The sequence below is a fragment of the Ranitomeya variabilis genome, chromosome 5 (genome assembly GCF_051348905.1).
Source record: "Ranitomeya variabilis isolate aRanVar5 chromosome 5, aRanVar5.hap1, whole genome shotgun sequence".
Classification (NCBI taxonomy): Eukaryota; Metazoa; Chordata; class Amphibia; order Anura; family Dendrobatidae; genus Ranitomeya; species Ranitomeya variabilis.
Window position 1 is genome coordinate 272,807,445 of NC_135236.1, and position 19,560 is coordinate 272,827,004.

At 45.2% G+C, this 19,560-nt stretch overlaps 2 protein-coding genes across 3 annotated transcripts in view; one reads left to right on the forward strand and one right to left on the reverse strand.

The window, feature by feature from the left end:
* Positions 1-19,560, reverse strand: part of LOC143775780 (death-associated protein kinase 1-like) — a 151,984-nt gene that overhangs the window by 128,624 nt on the left and 3,800 nt on the right. The gene's annotated exons all lie outside the window — the stretch shown is intronic.
* The window catches only part of SCO2 (synthesis of cytochrome C oxidase 2), a 66,494-nt gene that overhangs the window by 38,686 nt on the left and 8,248 nt on the right, over positions 1-19,560 (forward strand). The gene's annotated exons all lie outside the window — the stretch shown is intronic.

Consider the following 19,560-nt stretch of genomic DNA (forward strand, 5'->3'; position numbering starts at 1 on the left):
TGATAATGTGTGCAAAACTGTAAAGCGCTGCGGAATATGTTAGCGCTATATAAAAATAAAGATTATTATTATTATTTCACACATGGCCCTGTAGGTTTGGATTTCTTTTTCCCAAAATAAGAAAGACCTTCATTTAAAAACTGCATTTTGTGTTTACTTGTGTTATCTTTGTCTAGTATTCACATTTGGTGATCTGAAACATTTAAATGTGACGAATATGCAAAAGAATAGGAAATCAGGAAGGGGGCAAACACTTTTTCACACAACTGTATATGGATGACAAGTAAGGAAAATAAATGGTGTGTTTTCTGAATGAAACTGAATTCTTTTTATACGCTCATGTGAATATGGCCTAATGCTAATACACCCGGCCAGGGGGGCAGCTATTCAGTCAGCTCAAGGTATTTCTCTCTTCTTTTCTTAAAGGTTTTTTAATGTTTTTAGCAATACAATATAAAGTATAGGGGACAATAATGCACCACTGTGCACCACAGTAAACAATTTTGCAGACGTTGCACAAGAAATATTGCACAATACTATATTATGACATGAAATCAGTAGACAGGAATTGAGAACAATCCATTCAGCATGTCTATTAGTAATACAACAAAAATGTTAAATATTCTGTTATGACTGATGACCCATTCATACAGTTACACGTAGTTGCTCACACACTCCCACCCACAAACAGATTAGAATGAGAGACTTGAAACCACCTATTCGCCTGCCATCCATGACACCCATAAGCTGAGGAGTGTCAAGCAGATTACTTGTAAGCAGTGGCAGTGACGGAGATCCACTCTGCCCAGATTTTGTCACATTTCCGTTTCCAGTTATGACTCATATGTAAGATCTTACAGATATATTGATTGACCAGAATGAGCCACTGAGACAGTGGCAATCCCCACATGTATTCAAGCTGTCTAGCAGCCGCAAATCGTGCAGCTGCGTCATCATAAACTAAATCTCCGAGCACGCCGAAATACTCGGAGACCACCCGAGCATGCTGTGAGAAACTTGAGTAACGAGCATACTCGCTCATCACTAGTGGAGATCTTATAACAGCCTGCCTTCCCTACTGTCCCTGAGTCCCTCACCAATACCTGAGCAGGAAACCTAAGCCCTGTATATCCCTAGAGCTAGGCCCTGGAGGGAGGGGGGGCATGAGCACTGGTTAGTCCAACAGTCAGAAGAATTAAGAAAGCATCTGCAATGCCAAATGCAGAGACCTTCTGCAGCCATATGTAGAGCGACTGTCTGTTGCATCTGACATACCCGTAACAGTGTCCCCCCTCTACGAGTGGCCTCCGGACACTTAGGACCAGAGATCTCAGGATAAGAGGTGTGGAATGAACAAACCAGCCTTGGGGCATTCACCTCTGATGCTGAAAATTACATCCTTTCTTCTGGATGGTAACCCTTCCAGTGCACCAAGTATTGTAGGGAACGACGTTGGAGGCGAGAATCTACAATACTCCAAATCTGAAACACTAGAAAACCATCAACCATTATTGGGAGCGATGGTAGGGGTGAGAACTCAAGAGGTTCCACATATTTCTTGAGCAAAGACCTGTGAAAGACATTGTGGATCTTAAAGGCCTGGGGTAGCTTAAGATGAAACGCTGCTGGGTTAATATTTTATAGGGATCAATAAATCTAGGTCCCAAATTCCAGGAAGGAACCTACAACCTAATATTCCTGGTAGACTACCATACAAAGTCATTCACATTCAGGTCCGGACCTGGCAAGTGTTTTTTATCAGCCAAACATTTGTAACTGTCTCCCATAATCTTCAAATTACTCCCGCCACATCAAGGAGAGCGATGAAGCAAAACATTCCTCCTCTGGAACTCCCAAAGCCCCTTCCCTGCTAAAATTACCAAACTGTGGATGGTAACATTATGCACCAAAGAATGATGACCTGCCGGTAGATTCTTGACGGTGATTATTAATATCAAATTCTGCCAGCGGTAAGTAGGATGCCCAATCCTGAACCCTAGTCCATGCCCTCATCATCTCCCGCCTTGACTACTGTAACCTCCTCCTCTGTGTCCTCCCCTCTAACACTCTTGCACTCCAATCTATTCTAAATTATGTTGCCCGACTAATCCACATGTCCCCCCGCTATTCCCCAGCCTCACCCCTCTGTCAATCCCTGCACTGGCTCCCCATTACCCAACGACTCCAGTTCAAAACCCTAACCATGACATACAAAGCCATCCGTAATCTGTGTCCTCCATACATCTGTGACCTCGTCTCCCGGTACTTACCTGCACGCAGCCTCCGATCCTCACAAGATCTCCTTCTATACTCCCCTCTTATCTCCTCTTCCCTCAATCGCATACAAGATTTCTCCCGCGCATCCCCCATACTCTGGAACTCTCTACCCCAACACATCAGACTCCCCTACCGTGGAAACCTTCAAAAAGAACCTGAAAACCTACCTCTTCCGAAAAGCCTATAACCGCTGCACGACCAGCTCTACCCTCACCTACTGTATTCTCACCCATCCCTTGTAGATGGTGAGCCCTCGTGGGCAGGGTCCTCTCTCCTCATGTACCAGTCATGACTTGTATTGATTACGATTATTGTACTTGTTTTTTATTATGTATACCCCTTCTCACATGTAAAGCGCCATGGAATAAATGGCATTATAATAATAATTTTCGGAGGCAAAACACCTGAGGTAAGTCTCCAAATTCTATTTAAGACGCTCAGTCTGTCCATTTGACTGGGGTTGGAAGGCAGAGAAAAAGGATAGCTGCACCCCCAGATGAGAACAGAAGCCCTCCAGAACTTGGAAACAAACTGTGTCCCCCGATCTGACATCACATCGGAAGCAACCCCGTGAAGCTTCATAATCTCATTTATAAACACCTGAGCAAGAATCTTGGCATGGCGGAAGTGTCGGTAATACAACGAAGTGAACCATTTTACTGAACCTATCTACAACCACCAAACACAGTCCTGCAAACAGATACTGGTAGGTTAGTAATAAAATCCATGGACAGGTGTGTCCATGGTCTGCTAGGAATAGGTAGGGGAAGAAAAGCACCAGACGGAAGGGTATGCGATACTTTAGAAAATGTGCAGATACTACAAGGAGATACGTGTTCACCACATCCCGATGCAACCCCGGCCACCAAAAACAACGAGAAAGGAGGTCCACAGTTGCCAAACCACCAGGATGACCAGCAAGACAGTTGTGTTGTTCCTTAATTTGTAGTGCAGATTAGATGGTACAAATAATCTTCCTGAAGGGAATGAGGCAGGGGCTTCCCCCTGGGCCTTCAACACCTCATCCTCCAGCTCAGGGTACAATGCCGAAATGACTAACCCCTTCAAAATTTGGGCAGGGACCTCATGGTCACCACCACCAGGGAAGCTCCGGGACAAAGCATCAGCCTTGACATTTTTGACCCCTGAACGGAAAGTGACAACAAAATTGAACCTAGTAAAAACAGGGACCATGTAGCTTGCCTAGGGTTTAGACGTTTAGCCAATTGAAGATATGACAAGTTCTTATGGTCAGTGATAACAGTAATAGGATGGACAGGCCCCTCCAACCAATGTCACCATTCTTCAAATCCCAATTTAATCGCCAAAAGCTCCTTTTACGTCATAATTTCTCTCAGCTGAAGATAATTTCTTAGAAAAGAAAGTGCATGGATGCCAAATACCAGAGGACGAACCCTGAGATAACACAGCCCCAACCCCCACCTCCAACGCATCAACCTCCACAATAAAGGGTTGGGAAACATCGGGTTGACTAAGTATAGGAGCATGGCAAAACAGCTCTTTAAGGAGAAAAAATCCTGCAGGGCGGCATCTGACCACTTGGAAAAATCAGACCCCTTCCTTGTCATACCAGTAAGGGGTTTCACAATTACTGTATAACTCTGGATGAATTTACGGTAAAAAATAGTAAAGCCCAGAAAATGTTGTAAAGCCTTTAAGTTCTCAGGATGGTCCCAATCAAGGACAGCATGGATCTTCTCTGGATCCATCCGAAAACCAGAAGAATGCAACAGGTACCCCAAAAACTGCACCTCCTGGATGGCGAAAACACATTTTTCTAGTTTGGCATATAGTTTGTTATCTCTTAATATTTGCAGCACCTGTTTAACATGCCCCCGATGTGTCTCAAAATATATCTAGATAGACCACCACAAACCTGCCCACCAAATGATGGAAAATATCATTATTGAAATGCTGGCATACCGCAGGTGCACTGGTTAGACTGAAAGGCATGAACAGACTCTAGAAATGACCCTCAGGGGTATTGAACGCCATTTTCCATTCATCCCCTTCTCTGATTCTAACCAGGTTGTAGGACCCCTTAAATCCAACTTGGAGAACACCTTAGCTCCCACCACCTCGTGTAACAGATCCGAAATCGGAGGAAGAGGTTATGGATCTCGGATGGCAATTTGATTTAATTCCTGGAAATTTAAACAGGGATGTAGTCTTTTTTCTTCACGAAGAAGAACCCTGCCGCTACGTGCGAAGATGAGGGTCTGATATGTCCCTTCGCCAGACTTTCCGCAATGAAATCCTTCATGGCTTGTCTCTCAGGGCCAGAAAGATTATACAGTCTGGACTTTGATAGTTTAGCTCCGGGGGTCAGATTAATAGGACAGTCAGAATGCATGATGAGGACGCAAATCCTGACACCCCCTCTCAGAAAAACGTCTTCAAACCCAGACAAAAATGCAGGTAAGGTTTCTGTAGAGACTAGAAATGGAAATATTTAAACAGTTCTCATGGCAGTAATCTCCCCACTCAATGATCTCCCTGAATTGCCAATCCACCAACAGATTAAGTTTCACCAACCAGAGAAGACCCAATTCAATTGGGGTGGGAAAACCACCCAGGACATAGCAAGGAATTATCTCACAATGAACCCTCAGTCTTACATTAAGTACAATCTGAGTGACAGCGTTCTGTGCAAGTGGCGCTGGGTCGATGGCGAAGATGGGAATGGCTCCAACAAAGTATTAATCCGCACAGCGGGGAGGCCCACTCAGTGCACAGGTAATTGCATGAACTGATGGTGCAAGCGTATATATATAGCAGTAAGTGCTCCGTGAGCCGGGGTGCTGCTCCAAAGAAAATAGACACAATGGATACAAAAAGTGAAAGGAACAGATGGCACTCACTGGTTAAAAAAACTTCTTTATTCCAGTACTTTAAAACATCGGCATCGGGAGGATGGGAGCAGGACTGGAATGGACGACAGCCGTTTCGCGCTGCAGTGGCGCTTCTACTGGTCACACCAATGGGCTTAGCTAAAGTGGAGCAAGCAAGCCCCTGAGTTCTAGAAACCAGCATCAACCATGCTGACTCCAGCTCCACTCTTAGCAAACAGAAATCTCCTCGGTTTTGCTCTCCAACACCACCATCATTTATATATATATATATATATATATATATATATATATATATATATATATACACAGTATATATATATTTACAATTATTTAATAATATTTTTTTTACTTTGTCGCAGCAGCATCCCTGTGCTGTACAAACTGCTAGCTCTGAACTGACAGAGGAAGTTGCTGATCATGCATTGCACATGATCAAGCAACTTTCCTAGCTCTGGTGACCCGGATGTTGTCATGATGACAACGGGCCACAGTGGCAACAATCGGGTCTCCGCGTCACGCCGCGGGTTCTCCGATCCAAAGGGAGAGTGGCTGTCAGCCCTCTGCCAGCTCCCAGAATGCTGCATTTTGGAGGTTAAAGTGCCGGGAGCTGTGCGTGACTGCACCTGGCACTTAGTGACGGGTGTCAGCTATCAGAATCAGCTGACACCTGGCAGCGATTGCCCGCATATAGCCCATGTGTGCAGGTGAACACGATGACGTAATAATCCATCCCTGGTCAAATAGGCCCAAGGCACATAGACGAATTATTATTACGTCAGATGTCAGAAAGGGGTTAAAGAGATAAATCTAGATTGACTGGGAAATCAAGATATTTGATTCCATGGAGGATGCAAAAAGACATAACATCGACGTTATAAAAGTGGAAGGCTTCAGTTAAGCCATGGGGAGTTTTAAGGGATGTTGAAATTGTAGTCCTCCCACACTGTATGCATGGCCCCCAGTAGTTCCTTACACTGTTTGGATGCCCCCCCCCAGTAGTCCCCCACACTATAATGCCTAATTAATTGCCCCTAGTAGCCCCCCACAGTATATTTATGACCCCAGTAGCCCCCTCACACTGTATGCATGGCCTCACAGTAGCCCACCCACAATCTATGCATGGCCTCCAGTAGCCTCCCCCACATTGTATGCATGATCTTCAGTAGCCACATTGTATGCATGGTCCCACAGTAGCCCTCCCGCATTGTATGTATGGCCCACAGTAGCCCTCCCACTTTGTATGCAGGGCCACCAGTAGCCCCACCACACTGTATGCAGGGCCCACAGTAGCCCCTCACATTGTATGCAGGGCCCCCAGTAGCCCACCCACACTGTATACATGGCCCCAAGTGTTCCAGTAACCCTCCACATTGTATGCAGGGCCCCAGTAGCCTCCTCCACATTGTATAAAGGGTGCCCAGTAGCCTCCCACACATTGCATGCATGAACTTCAGTAGCCACATTGTATGCATGGTCCCACAGTAGCCCTCCCACATTGTATGTATGGCCCACAGTAGCCTGTTATGATCCTTAGTGGTTGAGGATCACAAATTACTCCAGCTAAGTAACAAACATAGGACAAGCTCTAGGGAGGTGGCAAACTGGACTGACCGCAAATCTGAACCTATCCAAACACACTAGAAGTAGCCGGTGAACGTGCCTAAAAATCCTAGATGTCTCGAGCCAGCCTGAGGAACTAACTACCCCTAGAGAGAAAGAAAGGCCTCTCTTGCCTCCAGAGAAATAATCCCCAAAGATATAGAAGCCCCCAACAGATAATAACGGTGAGGTAAGAGGAAGGCACATACACAGGGGTGAAAGCAGATTCAGCAAATGAGGCCCACTAATACTAGATAGCAGAAAATAGAAAAGGGAATCTATGCGGTCAGTAAAAAACCCTTAAAAAATATCCACTCTGAGATTTCAAGAACCCCCACACCAACTAACGGTGTGGGGGGAGAAACTCAGTCCCCTAGAGCAACCAGCAAGCGAGGAAATCACATTTTAGCGAGCTGGACTAAAAAACATAATGAACACTGATAATCAAAAAATGATCAAACAAAAACTTAGCTTGTCTTGGCGAGACTGGGAGCAAGGTAGCCACAAGGAATCTGAAGAGCACTGAATACATTGATAGCAGGCAAGGAACTGAGTCTCCAGGTGAGCTAAATAGGAAACCAACCAAGGATAACGAACCAGCTGATGCAGCCAACATGCAGAAAGACAACACTACACAGTACCACTTGTGACCACTAGAGGGAGCCCAAAAATAGAATTCACAACAGTAGCCCTCCCATTGTATGCATGGTCTTCAGTAGCCACATTGTATGCATGGTCCCATAGTAGCCCTCCCACATTGTATGTATGGCCCACAGTAGCCCTCCCACATTGTACGCAGGGTCCCCAGTAGCGTTCCCCCACATTGTACACCATGTTCCAAATTATTATGCAAATTACATTTTTCTCAGATTTTCCTAAATGGTTGGTGCAAATGACAGTTAGTCTAATAAAAGTCATCACTAGTGAAAAGTGAATATACTCGTTACTAGAGATTTCTCGAGCATGCTCGGGGTCATAAACCGTTAGAGTATACATCGAGTTTCATTGAAGAAACCTCCCAATGATAACAGTATAATCTCCAAAATGAATAAAAACACTGTATACATGGCCCCCATTATTCCAGTAGGCCCCCACACTGTATGCATGTCTCCCAGTAGCTCTCCCCCCACACTGTATGCAGGGCCCCAGTAACCCCCCACACACACACTGTATGCAGGGCCTCACAGTAGTCCACCCACATTGTATGAATGGCCCCCAGTAGGCCTCACACTGTATGCATGGACCCCAGTAGCCCATCCACACTGTATACATTCCCCCCAGTATTCCAGTAGTCTCCCCACACTGTATGCAGGGCCCCTAGTATCCTCCCCCACACTGTATGCAGGGCCCCTAGTATGCTCCCCCACACTGTATGCAGGGCCCCTAGTATCCTCCCCCACACTATGCAGGGCCCCTAGTATCCTCCCCCACACTGTATGCAGGGCCCCTAGTATCCTCCCCCACACTATGCAGGGCCCCTAGTATCCTCCCCCACACTGTATGCAGGGCCCCTAGTATCCTCCACCACACTGTATGCAGGGCCCCTAGTATCCTCCCCCACACTGTATGCAGGGCCCCTAGTATCCTCCCCCACACTGTATGCAGGGCCCCTAGTATCCTCCCCCACACTGTATGCAGGGCCCCTAGTATCCTCCCCCACACTGTATGCAGGGCCCCTAGTATCCTCCACCACACTGTATGCAGGGCCCCTAGTATCCTCCACCACACTGTATGCAGGGCCCCTAGTATCCTCCCCCACACTGTATGCAGGGCCCCTAGTATCCTCCACCACTCTGTATGCAGGGCCCCTAGTATCCTCCCCCACACTGTATGCAGGGCCCCTAGTATCCTCCCCCACACTGTATGCAGGGCCCCTAGTATCCTCCACCACACTGTATGCAGGGCCCCTAGTATCCTCCACCACTCTATATGCAGGGCCCCTAGTATCCTCCCCCACACTGTATGCAGGGCCCCTAGTATCCTCCACCACACTGTATGCAGGGCCCCTAGTATCCTCCACCACACTGTATGCAGGGCCCCTAGTATCCTCCACCACTCTATATGCAGGGCCCCTAGTATCCTCCCCCACACTGTATGCAGGGCCCCTAGTATCCTCCCCCACACTGTATGCAGGGCCCCTAGTATCCTCCCCCCACACTGTATGCAGGGCCCCTAGTATCCTCCACCACTCTATATGCAGGGCCCCTAGTATCCTCCCCCCACACTGTATGCAGGGCCCCTAGTATCCTCCCCCCACACTGTATGCAGGGCCCCTAGTATCCTCCCCCACACTGTATGCAGGGCCCCTAGTATCCTCCCCCACACTGTATGCAGGGCCCCTAGTATCCTCCCCCCACACTGTATGCAGGGCCCCTAGTATCCTCCACCACTCTATATGCAGGGCCCCTAGTATCCTCCCCCCACACTGTATGCAGGGCCCCTAGTATCCTCCCCCCACACTGTATGCAGGGCCCCTAGTATCCTCCCCCACACTGTATGCAGGGCCCCTAGTATCCTCCACCACTCTATATGCAGGGCCCCTAGTATCCTCCACCACTCTATATGCAGGGCCCCTAGTATCCTCCCCCACACTGTATGAAGGGCCCTCAGTTGCCCTTCCACATTGTATGCAGGGCTCCCAGTAGCCCCCCTATATTGTATGCAGGGCCCCCAGTAGCCCCCAGTGACAGTTCCTTAAAGCAGTAAAAAATACAATTGAGTCAGAAAAACCTGCAGAAAACAAATCACAGATGCCTAGATTCATTTGGACTGGCTTTTCATAGTGAGGGGTGTGTAGGAGAAATAAGATGGAGTGAGCCTTAGGCTAGGTTCACATTGCGTTAGGGCAATCCGTTTAGCGCTAGCGCTAGCGGATTGCGCTAACGTAATGTATTTGTAGGGGCCGCGTTTAGGGGTCGCGCTAACGTCCCCGCTCTCGCAGATCCCCGATCTGCGAGAGCGGGGAACGGACCTCGGGCGCGCCGCGGACGCTGAAAGCAGCGTCCGAGGCGCGTCACAAAAGAACGGCACATCGCTAGCGCGAGCCGAAAAAGGCACGCGCTAGTGATACGCTGCAGGCGAAATTTACATTGCTGTCAATGGGTGCGCTAACGGACCCGTTGCACGGCGTTAATTGCGACATTTTCGCCGTGCAACGCTGTCCATTAGCGACCACCCACTAACGCAATGTGAACCTAGCCTTACCAGAAATGTTACTCCAGTCAGACGCCTCTACTTTTGAAGAATTTGACAAGCGGGCCTAGCCACTGAAAACCAAAACAGATGTGAAAATGCTAAAACTCAAATGTTACAGCAATTTCACGTTGTGCAAAGATGTTGCGACTTTTTGAAGTGTTACAACAGTTTTCTGATGTCAACACTTTGGTGAATCGGGGCCAAAACGTTTTCTTTGTTACTCCTAAAAAGGGAAAGTACTTTACTCCCTATTAATGAGTGAAGTAAACCAGAAAGAGTTTACCCAGGCGTCACATTTAAATTGATACATCTTTGGAGTTCAGCCAATGTATAGGGGTGGGTCTCTACTCAGGAAATTAACTTAGCATTTGTTATTCTATCATGAAAAGGTATTTTATGTCTGCGCAATCTTCTTTAAGATCAAATAGCTAGAAGAGCAGCTTCTTCATTACAAGAGTTAAAGGGAATCTGGTATCTTGTTTTTGCTACCTCATCTGAGAGCCGCATCATGTAGGTAAATCCCTGAGTAGACCCTGAATCCAACAATGTATCACTAAGGCTACTTTCACACTAGCGTCGTGCACTGCACGTCGCAATGCATCGTTTTGGAGAAAAAACGCATCCTACAAAATTGCCTGAAGGATGCGTTTTTTCTCCATACACTTGCATTACCGACGGATTGCCACACGTTGCATCCGTCATGTTGTCGCGGACCGTCGGCACAAAAAAGTTCCTTGTAACGTTTTTTGTGCGTCGTGTCCGCCATTTCCGGTCGCGCATGCACGACCGAAACTCCACCCCCTCCTCCCCAGACATTACAATGGGGCAGCGAATGCATTGTTAAACTGCATCCACTGCCCCCGTTGTGTTTTTTTTTCACAGTATGCGTCGGTACGTCGCATTGCGACGTGCATCGTACGACGCTAGTGTGAAAGTAGCCTTAGTTTACTGGGTGCAGCAGTTATGACACAATCAGAGTTCTTAGATGTAGCATGAAGCATAGCTAAGAAAGCTAACCCCGCATACACCAGGCTCTCTATGTACATTATCTATTGACAGTGAGCTGCTTATAACAGGAGGGGGCGTGGTAAGTCTAGCAAGCGTGTGCCATGTAGTCATGTTAATGATAATCATCAGGTGATAAAACCTTCATTGTCTGGAAACAACAGAACATAGCCGAATAAGTGACACATTGTTTACCCCTTTCTGCCAGCTGACGGAATAGTACGTCAGCTGGCAGAACCCCCGCTTTGAGGTGGGCTCCGGCGGTAAGCCCACCTCAAAGCCGCGACATGTCAGCTGTTTTGTACAGCTGACATGTGCGTGCAATGAGCGCGAGCAGAATCGCGATCCGCCCGTGCCCATTATCTAGTTAAATGCCGCCGTCAAGCACTGACAGCGGCATTTAACTAGCGCTCCTGGCCGCGCGGCCGGAGATGCTCACCCCGTTGACTCCCGTCACATGATCGAGGGTCAGCGGTGCATTGCCATAACAACCAGAGGTCTCCTTGATACCTCTATGGTTGCTGATGGCCGATTGCTTTGAGCGCCACCCTGTGGTCGGCGTTCAAAGTACACCTGCATTTCTGCTACATAGAGGTAATCTGTACTTCACCTCTATGTAGCAGAGCCGATCGTGTAGTGCATGCTTCTAGCCTCCTATGGAGGCTATTGAAGCATGCCAAAATTTTAAAAAAAAAGTTTAAAAATATATAAAAAAATATATATATACATAAAAGTTCAAATCACCCCCTTTCGCCCCAATCAAAATAAAACAATAAAAAAAAAATCAAACATACACATATTTGGTATCACCGCGTTCAGAATCACCCGATCTATCAATAAAAACAAAGGATTAACCTGACCGCTAAATGGCGTAGCGAGAAAAAAATCAAAACGCCAAAATCATGTTTTTTTGGTCGCTGCAACATTGCATTAAAATGCAATAACGGGCGATCAAAAGAACATATCTACACCAAAATGGTATCATTAGAAACGCCAGCTTGGCACGTAAAAAATAAGCCCTCACCTGACCCCAGATCACGAAAATTAGAGATGCTACGGGTATTGGAAAATCGCGCAATTTATTTATTTATTTTTTTAGCAAAGTTTGGAATTTCTTTTCACTACTTAGATAAAAAATAACCTAGACATGTTTGTTGTCTTTAAACTCGTAATGACCTGGAGAATCATAATGGCAGGTTAGTTTTAGCATTTAGTGAACCTAGCAAAAAAGCCAAACAAAAAACAAGTGTGAGATTGCACTTTTTTTTGCAATTTCATCACACTTGGAATTTTTTTCCCGTTTTCTGTTACACGGCATAGTAAAACCAATGGTATCATTCAAAAGTACATCTCGTCCCACAAAAAATAAGCCCTCACATGGCCATATTGATGGAAAAATAAAAAGTTATGGCTCTGGGAAGAAGGGGAACGAAAAACGAAAACGGAAAAAGCTTCGGGGGTGAAGGGGTTAAAATCTGTGTTTTAACCCCTAGGTCATGCTGTCCTCACAATGCATACCAACAACCTGCTGACAGATTCCATTTAACTGGTAAATAAGGTCCTCCTTATCATATGTTCCAGTTGTCAGAGCCCTACTTAAATGGCTTAGTCATTTGTCTTCCAAGCTACAGGAAGGTGTTTCCAAAGAAGAGATGCTACAACAAAAAACATTGATGAAATAACATGCTTGTTTTTTTTTTACTTTTTCCTTTGCTTGCTATGAAATTTGCTTCCAGGTGTATGGCTTCTAATGCAGCTTGATGAGCTTAATGGATGAAGCAGTGAAATTAGGACCACTCAACTAATCCTCACTTTTTCTCCTGACCGTTTTATCCAGGTAGTTTGTTTGGTTTAAAACGAACCTGTCACCAGAAAAAAACGCTATTAGGCCGGCCTCACACTCAGCATATGTAAATACGGTCCGTTTTTTACGGCCGTAATACGCAGAAAAGTCCCCAAAATAGTGGTCCGTATGTCATCCGTAGGCAGGGTGTGTCAGCGTATTTTGCGCATGGCATCCTCCGTATGTAATCCGTATGGCATCCGTACTGCGATATTTTCTCGCAGGCTTGCAAAACTGACATCTAATGGATTTATGTGCTCAAATGTTCGTTAAAACATATATACAGTATATATATATATATATATATATATATATATATATATATATATATATATATATGTGTCATTGAGACACATATATATATATTCTGTATTTATATTTAATTCAGCGCGATATATGTGAAAAGCCGGTAATTCAATTGCCGGCTTTTCATTTCTCCTTCCCAAACCCGACAGGATATGAGACATGGTTTACATACAGTAAACCATCTCATATCCCTTTTTTTTTTGCATATTCCACACTACTAATGTTAGTAGTGTGTATGTGCAAAATTTGGGCGCTGTAGCTTGTAAAATAAAGGGTTAAATCGCAGAAAAAATTGGCGTGGGCTCCCGCGCAATTTTCTCCACCTGAGTGGTAAAGCCAGTGACTGAGGGCAGATACTAATAGCCAGGAGAGGGTCCATGGTTATTGGCCCCCCTGGCTACAAACATCTGCCCCCAGCCACCCCAGAAAAGGCACATCTGGAAGATGCGCCTATTCTGGCACTTGGCCACTCTCTTCCCACTCCCGTGTAGCGGTGGGATATGGGGTAATGAAGGGTTAATGCCACCTTGCTATTGGAAGGTGACATTAAGCCAGATTAATAATGGAGAGGCGTCAATTATGACACCTATCCATTATTAATCCAATAGTACTAAATGGTTAATAAAACACACACACATTATTACAAAGTATTTTAATGAAATAAAGACACATGTTCTTGTAATATTTTATTAGACTCTTAATCCATCTGAAGACCATCGTCCTGAAACAAAGTTAAAAAAACAAACAACAATATTCCATACCTTCCCTTGTTATGTCCCACGATGTAAATCCATCTGAAGGGGTTAAATCATTTTACAGCCAGGAGGTGTGCTAATGCACTCGCTCGTGCCTGTAAACTCCGGGTACTGAAAGGAAAGCTGAGTGATCTGTAGTTACTAGGGTTGAGCGACCTTTACTTTTATAGGATCGGGCCGGGTTTCACGAAACCCGACTTTTTCAAAAGTCGGGTCGAGTGAAATCGGCCGATCCTATAAAAAAGTCGGGGTCGGGGTCGGCCGAAACTCGAAACCCAATGCAGTGCATTGGGTTTCCAATGGTTCCCAGGGTCTGAAGGAGCGGAAACTCTCCTTCAGGCCCTGGGATCCATATTTAAGTGTAAAATAAAGAATTAAAATAAAAAATATCGCTATACTTACCCTCTGACGGGCCCTGGTACTAACCGGGAACCTTCCTTCCTTAGAATCAGCCTTCCAGGACCTTGCGGTGACGTCGCGGTGACGTTGCGGCTTGTGATTGGTCGCGCGGCCGCCCATGTGACCGCTCGTGCGACCAATCAGAAGCCGCGATGTCACCGTGACGTCACCGAAGGTCCTGGAAGGGCTGATTCTTAGGAAGGAAGGCTGCCGGAAAGAAGCAGGGCGTGTCCGAGGGTGAGTATATACCTAATAGGAATATACTCACCCTCGGCTTCGTTCCGGCAGCCTTCCTTCCTAAGAATCAGCCCTTCCAGGACCTTCGGTGACGTCGCGGCTTGTGATTGGTCGCGCGAGTGGTCACATGGGCGGCCGCGCGACCAATCACAAGCCGCGACGTCACCGCAAGGTCCTGGAAGGCTGATTCTAAGGAAGGAAGGTTCCCGGTTAGTACCAGGGCCCGTCAGAGGGTAAGTATAGCGATATTTTTTATTTTAATTCTTTATTTTACACTTAAATCTGAATTCCGATACCAATTCCCGATATCTTAAATATATCGGGAATCGGTATCGGAATTCCGATTCCAGATTCAGAAGATCGCCGACTTCATGGCCGACCCCACACAGGGGTCGGGTCGGGTTTCATGAAACCCGACTTTGCCAAAAGTCGGCGACTTCTGAAAATTGCCGACCCGTTTCGCTCAACCCTAGTAGTTACCTTGAGTTGCGGTGATGCGCCCCCTGCTGGATGTCCTCATATGAACTCGAGCGTGGGAACATTTCCAAGGCTCCAGTTCATGAGGACATCCAGCAGAGGGTGCCTCACCGCAACTCAAGGTAACTACAGATCACCCAGCTTTCCTTTCAGTACCCGGGGTTCACAGGCACGAGCGAGTGCATTAGCACAGCTCCTGGCTGTAAAATGATTTAACCCCTTCAGATGGATTTACTTCGTGGGACGTGAAAGATCATCGGAAGGTATGTATATTGTTGGTTTATTATTTTTCAGAGCGAGGATCTTCAGGTGTATTGAGAGAGCAATAAAATATTAAAACAACCTGTGTGTTTATTTCATTAAAATACTTTTTAATAATGTGTGTGTGTTTTTTTAACCCTTTCATACAATTGGATTAATAATGTATAGGTGTCATAATTGACGCCTCTCCATTATTAATCTGGCTTAATGTCACCTTACAATAGCAAGGTGACATTAACCCTTCATTACCCCATATCCCACCACTACACGGGAGTGGGAAGAGAGTGGCCAAGTGCCAGAATAAGCGCATCTTCCAGATGTGCCTTTTCTGGGGTGGCTGGGGGCAGATGTTTTTAGCCAGGGGGGGGCCAATAACCATGGACCCTCTCCTGGCTATTAATATCTGCCCTCAGTCACTGGCTTTACCACTCTGGCGGAGAAAATTGCAGGGAGCCCACGCCAATTTTTTCCGCCGTTTAACCCTTTATTTTAGCAGCTACAGCGCCCACATTTTGCACATACACACTACTAACATTAGTAGTGTGGAATATGCCAAAAAAAAAAAGGGATATGAGATGGTTTACTGTATGTAAACCATGTCTTATATCATGTTGGGTTTGTGAAGGAGAAATGAAAAGCCGGCAATTGAATTACCGGCTTTTCACTAACACCGGTGCGTATTTCTCGCAGGTCACACTGCTGGTCCGTGTGTAATCCGTATTTTTCTCGCCCCCATAGACTTTCATTGGCGATTTTTTTGCGCAATATGGTGACAAACGCAGCACGCTGCGATTTTCTACAGCCGTACAAGACCGTATATTACGGATGCGTAATATACGGCAGTTAGAACCGGGGCATAGCGATTCATTGGGCCGTGTGTAATGCGTATTTTACGGACGTAGTTTATGCGCTCATATGTCCGTAAAACTCGCTAGTGTGAGGCCGGCCTTACCCTGCAGATATGGGGCTAATGTGCAGGTTAACCCCTTTATGACCCCAGCTTTTTTTCAGTTTTGCGTTTAAGTTTTTCGCTCCCCTCCTTCCCAGAGCCATAACATTTTTATTTTTCCGTCAATATGGCCATGTGAGGGCTTATTTTTTGCGGGACAAGTTGTACTTTTGAACGACATCATTGGTTTTTGCATGTCATGTACTAGAAAACGGGAAAAAAAATTCCAAGTGCGGTGAAATTGCAAAAAAAGTGCAATCCCACACTTGTTTTTGGTTTGGCTTTTTTGCTAGGTTCACTGAATGCTAAAACTGACCTGCCATTATGATTCTCCACGTCATTACGAGTTTACAGACACCTAACATGTCTAGGTTATTTTTTTTATAAGTGGTGAAAAATAATTCCAAACTTTGCTAAAAAAAATTGGGCAGTTTTCCGATACCCGTAGCGTCTCTATTTTTCGTGATCTCGGGTTGGGTGAGGGCTTATTTTTTGTGTGCCGAGCTGGCGTTTTTAATGGTACTATTTTGGTGCAGAAACGTTCTTTTGATTGCATTTTAATGCAATGCTGCGCTGACCAAAAAAACGTAATTCTGGCATTTCAACTTTTTTTTCGCTGCACCGTTTAGCTATCAGGTTAGTCCTATTTTTTTATTGATAGATCGGGCAATATTGTTTTAGTTTGAATGGGGCGAAAGGGGGGTGATTTTAACTTTTATATTTTTTAATTTTTTTCACATTTTGAAAACATTTTTTTTATACTTTTGCCATGCTTCAATGGGAGGCTAGAAGCTGGCACAACTCGATCAGTTCAGCTACATAGGAGCAATGCTCAGATTGCTCCTATGTAGCTGAATTCCTGCATTGCTATGAGTGCCGACCACAGGGTGGCGCTCACAGCAATCCGGCATCAACAACCATAGAGGTCTTCAATAGACCTCTGGTTGCTATACCAACGCATCGCTGACCCCCGATCATGTGACGGGGGTCGGTAATGCGCTCATTTCCGGCCCGATGGCCGGAAGCGCTAGTTAAATGCTGCTGTTAGCGTTTGACAGCGGCATTTAACTAGTTAATAGCGGTGCGTGGATCGCGATTACACCCCCCGCTATTGCGAACCAAAAAGAGAAAAGATCATGCCCACATGAATAGGAACACCTCTATACATATTATGATATAGAAAAACAATTTTATTAGATCGGCACAAAACCTCAAAGTTTGCACACATATGCACACAAGAACAACAACACAAAAAAACAATTAAAAACACTTAAAAATGCAAAAATGCAAACAACATGCCCACATATATGTATATAGGTCATATCCCAAAGTGGGGAAAATGACAACCCACAACATACGTGCTTCCCCAGTAAATAATCTATGATGGTCTGAATGCACAAAGAAGACACAATAAATCAATAGCTACTCCATATAATGGATGTAGTAGTATCGGATATTGCAATACCACATGTATTCCCAATAATAATGGTAAGGTGCATCATAACTGTGCAAAGAGTAACAATGATAACATCAAGGCTTAGAGACACATGGCAAGAGAAGAAGATATGTACAGTGAAAAAACATACCAAATAATGAGACCATATAAAAGTTTGAAAAAATGGTGAACAATGATATGTATGAATGCCTCAATAGTGGTACGCACAGGACCTAGGGAGGGGGTAGGGAGAGGGGGAATTAGAAGGTATGAAATCCCACAACCTCAATCCCATGACCAAAAAAATCCCCCATCAAAAATACCCACAGTCCAAAGCCATGAAAAGAAAAAACCTGTGATGGAGTGGGGAAGCAGAGTGTGGGATAGGCTCCCACGCATATCGCCGCCAAAGTAGCGGCTTCCTCAGGGAAAAGTCATATAATGTGAAGCATTCATTGCGGCGACATATATACAAAACATTAATGGTGCTAAAGATATTCACCTGGGTGACGAAATAACCAGGAGGACAAGACGCATAGAGCAGCATGGTTGCGGCCATCTTGTTTGTGCTATGCCCCAGATTAGAATAATAAAGCTTGATCAAAATCCCTAGTGCGCATGCGTGCGCACATAGGGGAAATGCGTAATGGTGGCTTAGACTAATCCCAGTATGTCTCTATTGCGCAAGCGCAGGGAAAATAGTCCGCGCGAGCGCAATGTATAGCAATAATGCAGGGTTCCCATACATGTAATAATGATAGCGTTAATGCTGGATGGCCGAAAATAGTTGTACCTGGAAAAAGGCCATATGCATAATACCAATTAAACACAGGAAACAACCCCCAAACCAGTTTTTTTGGGGGACGAGGTTTCCTGCGCGTATAAATAGACTATCTTATAGCTAATGACGACGCATGCGCTAAATGTCAGAGTAGCACCCCATGTGAAGCTTTTAGATAAATAACAGGATATAAATCAATAAATAAAAAAATCAAATATAGATGCTATTACTCAGTTGTATTTGTATTTGTATGATACATAATATTATTACGATGGAATCAATATATATAGCAGCACATGTAACCAGAACAATCAAATGCCTAGTAAACACCATAATCTTGCATGCCTAGAATAGAATAAACCAGATATGTGGTATTGCAATATCAAAAAAGGGGGAACCTGAATAGAAAACGAAGGGGGAAAAAATGGACCTGACTCAAAAATGTACAAATATGTATGTATATATGACCAGTTTTTTGTTATTTTTCTCAAGTATTTTTGACTCAACACAAGCAAGAAGGTAAAGATAGCTAACTATTAAGAAATGTACAGGAGTACCTAGCACTGGTTACAACAATGACAAGATAATCATATTATACAAATATTTATACACAAAAGGCGTATATACAGTAATGAAATCTGAGAAAATAGGGCAGATTCCAAGTCAGCCATAGAAGCCAGAGAAAAGGAGTTCCTCATTTAGTCCATTGGGTGACAGGCTTTTTAGATTGAAGATCCAACGGCATTTAACTAGTTAATAGCGGTGCGTGGATCGCGATTACACCCGTCGCTATTGCGGGCACATGTCAGCTATTCAAAACAGCTGACATGTCTCGGCTTTGATGCGGGCTCACCGCCAGATCCCGCATCAAAGCGGGGATTCTGACCTCGGACGTACTATCCCGTCCGAGGTCAGAAAGGGGTTAATAGTGTTATTAATCTGCCCAGCGCCTGCACTTAGCCGAATGCTGCGGGGAGAAAATTAACTTTATTCCCCCTGCAGCGTTCGGGTGTCAGTCACGTGGCGGCGCAGGGTCTATCACCACTCTGAGCATACAAAGCAGCAGCTGTAACTGCGCCCCGACCCTGATGATAATTTTAAAGAAAAAAGCACATGCTCAAAAAAGGTTGGAACTCCACCAGACAGAGTTGTTGTTTAAATTACAAAA